The sequence below is a fragment of the Tachyglossus aculeatus genome, chromosome 14 (assembly GCF_015852505.1).
Source record: "Tachyglossus aculeatus isolate mTacAcu1 chromosome 14, mTacAcu1.pri, whole genome shotgun sequence".
NCBI classification, from domain to species: Eukaryota; Metazoa; Chordata; class Mammalia; order Monotremata; family Tachyglossidae; genus Tachyglossus; species Tachyglossus aculeatus.
In genome coordinates, this window is record NC_052079.1 from 19,048,508 (window position 1) to 19,058,268 (window position 9,761).

Here is a 9,761-nt window from a genome sequence, read left to right on the forward strand (position 1 = left end):
ACCCAATTACCTTGTACCCACCCCAGCGCTTAGTATCATCATCAATCGTATTTATTGAGTGCTTACTGTGTGCAGAGCACTGTACTAAGCGCCTGGGAAGTCCAAGTTGGCAACATATAGAGACAGTCCCTACCCAACAGTGGGCTCACAGTCTAAAAGGAGAGCACATGGCACATAGTAAGTGCTTAACAAATGCCATAATTAGAAGGAGAGCTGGACTTCCCACGGCTGAGGGGCCTGACTGCGGATCAGCACAGATCTGAAGTGCCAGAAAGGTCATATGTTGCCAATTTGTACTTCCCAAGCGCTTAGTACAGTGCTCTGCACATAGTAAGCGCTCAATAAATACGATTGATGATGATGATGATTGGAAGGAAACGGTGAGACGGCCTGGAGTTTGGGAGCTTTGGAACGAGTTGAGAGTTTAGATCCTTGTGGATTTTCAGCCCTCTAAGTCCTCTTGGCTCTCAGCTTTTCTCTGCAGCTCTTTCTACTGGCTCCTCTCACCTGAATCCCCCCAAGAATTCCACCTTCATCAGCCTCTCTCTGCTTCAACCTTTTCTTTTTCTGCTTTCTCTCATTTCTCCCTCATCCTCTATCTGCTGTTTTGTTTTTTTTTTGTAGTTCTGCCCACCCCTCTGGAGTTGAGTTTCCTGCCTGATGTCTCCACTGTGAGCTCGCTGTGGGCAGGGAATGCGTCCGTTCTTTGTTATATTGCACTCTCCCAAGTGCTTTGCGCATAGTAGGTGCTCAATAAATGCGGTTGAATCGAATTGGGATCAGCTGACAGGGATTGGTGGAAGTACTGTGGGGACACCCAACAACTTTTTCCAGTGGCAAGAAGCCTGGATGCCAGCCTGTTCGTTTATTTATTTCTATTAATGTCTGTCTCCCCTCCGTTCATTCATTCAATCGTATTTATTGAGCGCTTACTGTGTGCAGAGCACTGTACTAAGCACTTGGGAAGTACAAGTTGGCAACATATGGAGACGGTCCCTACCCGACAGTGCGCTGACACAGTCTAGAAAGTGGGCTCACAGTCTAGAAGAGACTGTAAACTCATGGTGGGCAGGAAATGTATCCACTTACTGTTATATCGTACTCTGTGCTTATACTGTGTACACAGTATATTGTACACTGTGCTTAGTAGAGTGCTTTGCACATGGTAAGCGCTCAATAAATACAATTGAATTGTTGAATGAATGAAAGTGCAGGGCAGCTGCTGTGAATTCAGAGCTGAGTCAGAGGGATTCCAGGGAATAATAAAAATAATAATAATGATGGTATTTATTAAGCGCTTACTATGTGCAAAGCACTGTTCTGAGCGCTGCGGAGGTTACAAGGTGATCAGGTTGTCCCACGGGGGGCTCACAGCCTTCATCCCCATTTTATAGGTGAGGTAACTGAGGCCCAGAGAAGTGAAGTGACTTGGCCAAAGTCACACAGCTGACAAGTGATGGAGCTGGGATTTGAACCCATGACCTCTGACTCCAAAGCCTGGGCTCTTTCCACTGAGCCACGCTGCTTCAATGGAATGAGCCCGCAGGAATGAAATGCATCTGCTCGGAAGTTGGGGATACATACTGATTCCAATCCATCCTTTCCCAACCCCCAGTTTGTGGATTGATTGAGCGAAGAGAGCTGAGGGTGATCTAATCTTGTCCATGTTGGTGGTTCTGCACGTACATTGATCATGCCTAGGAATAATACTAATACTAACAATTTTGGTATTTCTTGAGTGCTTACTATGTGCCAAGCACTGGATTAAGCACTTGGGTGGATACTAGCAAATCGGGTTGAACACAGTCCCTGTCCCATGTGGGGCTCACAGTCTCAATCCCCATTTTACATATGAGGGAACTGAGGCCCAGAGAAGTTAAGTGACTTGCCCAGGGTCACACAGCAGGCAAGTGACGGGGGCGGGATTAGAACCCATGACTTTCTGACTCGCAGGCCCGGGCTCTGTACACGACACCAGGCTGCCCCCGGGAAGGCGTTAAAGGCAAAGGATGTGGGACAGGGACTGTCCAACCTGATTCCTTTATATCTAGCCCAGTGCTTAGAACAGTGCTTGGCACATAGTAAGTGCTTAACAAGTACTATAATTATGTTATTATTATTATTGTTTCTGCAGTCCACGTGGGACACCGCTGCAGCATGGATCAGTGGAAAGAACACAGGCTTGGGAATCAGAGGTCATGGGTTCAAATCCCAGCTCTGCCACTTGTCTGCTGTGTGACCTTGGGCAAGTCACTTCATTTCTCTGGGCCTCAGTTACCTCATCTGTAAAAGGAGGATGAAGACTGTGAGCCCCACGTGGGACAACCTGATTACCTTGTATCCCCCCCCCAGCGCTTAGAACAGTGCTTCACACATAGTAAGTGCTTAACAAATACCATCATCATCATCAACTGTTTCTGAGCAGAGGATGTCACAAGACTCTGAAGGAACACTGGGGTCCATTGTGATCTGGCTGGGACTCGGGTCATTCATTCGATCATATTTATTGAGCGCTTACTTTGTGCAGAGCACTGTACTAAGCGCTTGCAACCCATGAAGTCTCAGTTAGGGTTGTCTTCCTTCCCAGTCCTCAAAAACCTCCCATGGTCGTCCATCCAACTGGGCATCAAGCAGAAACGCCTCGCCATCGGCTTTAAGGGCCTCAGACCATTTTCTCCCTCCTCTCTGTCTACCCTCACTCCTTTCCCACTACAACCCAGCCCGCACACTTTGCTCCTCTAATCTACTCTCTGGGCTTCCGGCGTGAATCCTTGTTCACCAGCCCGGAGCTCCTTCCCGGTTCACATCGGATGGACCGTCTTCAAAGTCCTCCTAAAATCACATCTCCTCCAGGGAGCCTCCCCGACTAACCTCTCATCTCACCTCAATCCTCTGCCCCCTATTTTCCCTCCTTTAGTGTCAAGTATTGTCAGCTGTGTGACTTTGGGTAAGTCACTTAACTTCTCTGGGCCTCAGCTCCCTCATCTAGAAAATGGGGATGAAGACTGTGAGCCCCCCGTGGGACAACCTGATCACCTTGTAACCTCCCCAGCGCTTAGAACAGTGCTTTGCACATAGTAAGCGCTTTAGACTGTGAGCCCACTGTTGGGTAGGGACTGTCTCTATATGTTGCCAATTTGTACTTCCCAAGCGCTTAGTACAGTGCTCTGCACATAGTAAGCGCTCAATAAATACGATTGATGATGATGATGATAATAAATACCATCATTATTATTATTAACTATGTCCTTGAGTCCTCTCCCCTTACACATTTTAGGTAACTCATATCCCCCCAGCACTTTATACATATCTTTACATTTGTAAAAGTCTACCTATCTTTATACTTACCTAATTGATTTAAATATCTGTCTCCCCTTCTAGTTTGAAGTTCCTTGAGGGCTGGGATAGTAATAATAATAGTATTAAGTGCTTACTATGTGCCAGGCACTGTATTAAGTGCTGGAGTGGATGCAAGCAAATCAAATTCAACACAATCCCCGACCCACGTGGGGCTCACCATCCCAATCCCCATTTTACACATGAGGTAACAGAGGACCAGAGAAGTGACTTGTCCAAGGTCACACAATAGACAAGCGGCAGAGCCGGGATTAGAACCCATGACCTACTGACTCCCAGGGCTGTGCTCTATCCACTACACCAAGCTCCTTCTCAGAGCAGATCTCTTTATCCTATTGTATTCTCCCAAGCAGTTAGCACAGTGCTCTGCACTTGTAAATGCTCAATAAACGCCGTCAATTCATTTATCCAACCGTATTTATTGAGCAGTGTGCAAAGCACTGTAATAAGAGCTTGGGAGAGGACAATATGGCAGTAAAAAGACACATTCCCTCCCCACAGTCAAGAGGGGGAGGCAGACATTAATAGAAATAAGTAAATTACAGATATGTGCATCAGTGCTGTGGGGCTGGGATGGGGGGGGATGAATGGAAGGAGCAAGTCAGGGCGACGTAGAAGGGAGTGGGAGAAGAGGAAAGGAGGGGTCAATCCGGGAAGACTTCTTGGAGGAGATGGGCCTTCAATAAGCCTTTGAAGGCTGGAAGAGTGATTGTCTGTTGGATTTGAGGAGGGAGGGCATTCCAGGCCAGAGGCAGGACGTGAGTGAGGGGTCAGGGGTGAGATAGATACAGTGAGAAGGTTACCATTAGAGGAGTGAAGTGTGCGGGCTGGGTTGGAGAAGGAGAGTAGAGAGGTGAGGTAGGAGGGGGCAAGGGGATTGACTGCTTTAAAGCCAATGGTGAGGAGTTTTTGTTTGATGCGGAGGTGGATGGACAATAGCTGAAGTTTCTTGAGGAGTGGGGAAACGTGGCCCGAACAATTTTGTAGAAAAATGAGCCGGGCAGCAGAGTGAAGTATGGACCAGAGTAGGGAGAGACAGGAGGCGGGGAGATCGGCAAGGAGTCTGATACAGCGATCAAGGTAGGATCGGATAAGCAATTGGATTAATGGGGCAGCAGTTTGGATGGGGAGGAAAGGGCTGATGACAGAGAGGTTGGGAAGGTGCTGCTGACAGGATTTAGTGATGGACTGAATATGTGGATTGAGTGAGATGGGGAATCATGTTTAACACCAAGGTTATGGGCTTGTGAGACAGGAAGATTGGTGGTGCTGTCTACTGTAATGAGAACGTAAGAGGGAGGAAAGGGCTTTGGTAAGAAGATAAGATGTTCAGTTTTAGACCTATTAAGTTGGAGGTGATGGGAGGACATCAGAGTAGAGATGTCTTGAAGGGAGGAGGAAATACGAGACTGCAGAGAGGGAGAGAGATCAGGGCTGGAGATGGAGATTTGGGAATCATCCACATAGAGGTGGTAGTTGATATATGTGATTAAGTGAGTTCTCCCGGGGACTGGGTGTAGATGGAGAATAAAAGGAGACCCAGAACCTAACCCTGAAGGACCCCCACAGTTAGGGGGTGGGAGGCAGAGGAGGAGCCCAGCGATAGAGACTGAGAATGAGCGTCCAGAGAGATAGGAGGAGTACCAGGAGAGGATGGATTGATTGATTGATTGTTTTCAGCCTTTGATTTGAATTGCTCCCAAACTCTCCAATCTTCCTTTCCACCTCTGCTGTCGGTCCCTCAGAGTGCCAGCAAACAGAGTGCCTGTTGCATATTTATACACTTTCACTTTGTCCTAAAATATTTCTGTAAAAAGAATGCTATCACCATATGCCATGTTGTCTGTCTAGAAGATATTTATTTGTTTGGTCCTAAACAAGAGATACATATGTTGAAGCTTTCTCAGTTGTCTAGAAGCAGCCTTGCAATTTCAGATTCTTGGTGTGCTACTAAACTATATTTGACAGAGTGCATAATTTCTGTTCTTGCTGTCATTTATGCCATTTTCTATTTACCTAGGCTAACGGCAATTCCTGTCAGAAGCAGAGTTAAAATTTTTTTTGGACTTTCTGGTTGTCTGAGTTCTGGAAATATGAATGCAAACTTTGGGGAAAGAAGCAACGTGGCCTAGTGAAGTCTGGGAGTCAGAAGACCTGGGTTTTAGTCCCGGCTCCTCCGCTTGTCTGCCGGGTGACCTTGGTCAAGTCTTTTGACTTCTCTGTGCCTCGGTTACCTCATCTGTAAAATGGGGATTAAGACTTTGAGCCCCATGTGGGACAGGGATTGTGTTCAACCTGATTATCTTGTATCTACCCCAGGACTTAGTACAGTGCCTGGCACATAGCATTTAACAAATTCCATTTAAAAAAAAATCCATCTTTCTCTGAATTCTGATTCAGAGTCTGAAACTGGATGTTATGCAGTGGAAAATTTGTACTTTGTACTTCAATTTGTACTTCCCAAGCGCTTAGTACAGTGCTCTGCACATAGTAAGCGCTCAATAAATACGATTGATGATGATGATGATGATGGAGAAAGTATGCTCTAAATCATAGGCAACAGAGCAAGAGTGAGATTCCCTTGCCACTGCATTCACCTATTTTGTGGCTTAGTGGGAAGAGCCCAGGCTTGGGAGTCTGCAGTCATGGGTTCGAATCCCCCTCGTAAGTTTTGTGACTTTGGGCAAGTCACTTAACTTCTCAGTACCTCAGTTATCTCATCTGCAAAATGGGGATTAAGACTGTGAGCCCCACCTGGGACAACTTGATAACCTTGTATCTCCCCCGGCGCTTAGAACAGTACATGGCACATAGTAAGCACTTAACAAATACCGTTATTATTATTATTTTCCATTCTGGCTTATTCATTTCCCTGTTTCATCTATTACTGCAAATCTCCTGGGCTGGATTTCCCTTTTCTTTGGTCTCTACATGTGAACTGGGAGAATGATGAGTTTTTGAATGCTTTACGGTCCTCTAGACTGTAAATTCACTGTAGGTAGGGAACGTATCTACCACCTCTGTTGTATTGCACTCTCCCAAGCGCTTAGTACAGTGCCCTGCACACAGCAAGCGCTCAATAGATACCCTTGATTGGTTCCTCAGTAGTGGCAGCTGATGGCTGGTAAATGGCACAGCATGGTGCAGTGGATAGAACACGGGCCTGGGAGTTGGAAGGTCATGGATTCTAATCCTAGCTCTGCCAGTTGTCTGCTGTGTGACCGTGGGCAAATCACTTCACTTCTCTGGGCCTCAGTCAAGCCTAATGAGAGTGCTGCTGATCCATTTGGGCGGTAAAGATGGCATCTACATCTTGTTGTGGGCAGGGAATGTGCCTCCCAACTCTGTTATATTGTACTCTCCCAAGCTCAGCACACAGTAAGCGCTCAATAAATACCACTGATCGATAAATACGATTGTTGGATGGGGGGCTACTTTGAGTGGGGAAGACGGAAAGAAAGATTGGATGAACGGAAACGTTGGCCTAATGAGGGGTAATTAAACCACGAGTTTAGGGCTAAAAGTCCGGAAGAAGTTTGGGGAACCTGGGTAGGTTTGGTTAGGTGGTCCTCCCGGCCTTCTCTGTCTTGACTTTGAATATGACCTGGTCTCTCTGGGTCCCTCTGACTTACAGGGTCAACTGTTCCCTACAAAGGCAACCTCCAGCTGTTCCCTCTGCTGAATTTGCTCTCCTGTTGAAGAGCTAGGGCAGAGTAGGAACCAATATTCCCAATCTTTCCGTAACTGGAGAGGCCAAGCTTCCGGAAGCCAGCGAGGCCCGATGCAGATGGACCGCGGCCAAGGCCTGAGAGGTAACGGAAACCCAGGACTGCTGGGCCATGAGGAAAGGCACTTGGAGAGCATTCCCCGGTTATTTGAAGTGAGTGTCTGGCTCATCAATCCCGGACAAAACGGAAGGCTGGAAGTGATAGATTGCCTGGATCTAGAGGAGAGATTAAGAGAGATCAATTATTCTCTGGAAGTAAATGCAAAAGAGATGGATGAGAGGCGAGAAGCTGCCAATTAATTTTGTTTTTCCTAACCCAAATTGGTTTTTATTTTGAAGTATTTTTATTATTCTCTTTGTTGAATTCCCTTTTAGATTTTCAGGGTTGGGAAGAGCAACATCTGAGGGGAACTGCGCAGTAAAAATTCCTTTGAAGTTTGGGGATAGATGGCCCAGAAGGAATCAGTGTGGGGAAACTTGGATTCCAAGCTCATTGTGGGCAGGGAGTGGAGTCTACTAACTCTGTTGTGTCGTACTCTCCCAAGCGTTTAGTGTAGCGCTCTGCATGCAGTAAGGGCTCAATAAACACCGATGATTGAAGGAGAAAAGATCAGTGGTGAGGGAGGGAGAGGCAGACGGCCAGACAGATACTCTCTGGTCCCCAAGAGAAGAGAGCCCTATCACTGCTTTCATAAAGATTTCTCAGATAGTTACCCATTTTGAGCATCCACAGAGTACTCGGGAAATTGGAAATACCTCACAAACGCAATTGCTATTACAGTACCAAAATATTCTCAATCCCGGGTCCCTTGAAAAACATGCAATGGAAGAAAACTGGACTACAGTCATGAACTAAGGGGAGGGGGTATGGAAAAGCTTGGGGGTGCTCCCTTCAACTCCCTTTTGACCAAGTTCCTGTCAGAAGGGGTGAAGGTGCCGGGGACGACTCTGGGAGCTGGGGTTACTGTGGCCAAAGCAGGGCAGACTAGGGTTTTTGCGACCACATCTATCATCTCTGTCTTGGGTGCCAGCTTGTATCGCTTCCTGGAGGTGGTCTACTCAGACCCTAACGTGTTGCCGTCCTTTCCTAAGCCAGACATCAACCAGCGGCTGTCTGGTTCACACTGGGCTTTAGTTTAGGGTTGAGAGAGGGAAAGAGGGCTACTACTCTATTTTATGGGCAACAGAGGGCAAGGGAATACCCTTTAGTGACACGGGGATGGTTACAGACCCACTGTCAGCAGTGTGAGCTTCCAAACAAGAAGGGAAGCTCTACTGAAATAGGCCAAGTGAAAGAGGCAGAAAAGTTTGAGAACCCATGAGGAGAGGCTTGAAGACAACCTAACTAATGGAGTGTAGCCAGAAACTTCCTGAAAACCTGGGAGCAGCACGGTTTGGGACCCCCTAGCCTTTTTGATTTCCACTCCCACCAGTAGAGAAGTAGCGTGGCCTAGGGGGTAGAACAAGGGCCTGGGAATCAGAAGGCCCTGGCTTCTAATCCTGACTGTGATAACAGAAAGCATCCTGGAGAATGTGGTCGAACTTAAGATCGCGTGGGACAGGAAGAGTCACGTTGTGGCCGGAAACACAACTCCCCTCCCGAGAGGGGAGGCAGAAATGCAGAACGGCAATAAGGTATTGGACAGCTGGAGATGAAGAGGGTTAATGAAGAGAAACCAGGTCTGGAAGGGGAGAAAGGAAAGAAGGAGCAGGGGTCCCATAAATAGAGACAGAACCTTGAAGATTACGGATGATTGTGATGATGAGATGTGGGAAGCAGTGGAAAGAGCTGGGATCTGGGAGTTGGAGGACTTGGGTTTGCAGCCCGGCTCTGCCACTTGCCTGCTGTGTGATCTTGGGCAAGTCTCTCGACTTCCCTGTACCTCAGTTTCCTCACCTGCAAAATGGGGGTTAAATACCTGTTCTCCCTCCTACCGTAGACTGGGAGTTCAGTGAGGGATGGGGACCATCTCTGACATAATTATCTACACTTACCCAAGCGTTTATACAGATAATATCAACCCCAGTGTTTCTGTCCTATGAATCGACGCCTTATCACGGCAGGAGAGTTTGTGTACACCTGTGAGGCTTAGACCTACGCCACATAGGGCTACCCGTAATGGAAAGGTCTAAGCTGAAGCGTCGGACATAGTCGATTCTCCTGTGCTGGGTAACGGCGGCACGGGAAAGAATCAAAGATGGATGATTGAGTGATCGAAGCGTTATTCAGAGACAACGGCAGAGACTCAAGTTTTTACTGCGCGGAAGGCAACGCTAAACCGTTTCCGTATCTTTACCAAGGAAACTCTATGGATGCACATTCCGGAACGACTTCATGGTAGAAGATGGGATGTTCCGAAGAGGGTGTGCCCATGAAGTCGCTATGGGTCGGTAAAGACTCGACGGCCCTTGAAGATGAAGAGACCCCAGTGTTTAGTAGAGTGCTTGGCACCAAATAAGTTCCTTAATAGAGGCCATCATTATTATAAGGGAGAGGGCAGAAACATATCTGTTCAGCATTCAGGTTTGTGGATTAAAGGTAATAATAATGCTGATGGTATTTGTTTAGTGCTTACTATGTGTCAAGGACTGTAGTAAATACAAGCTAATCGGACTGGACACTGTCCCTGTCCCACATGGGGCTCACGATGTCAATCGCCATTTTCCAGATGAGGTA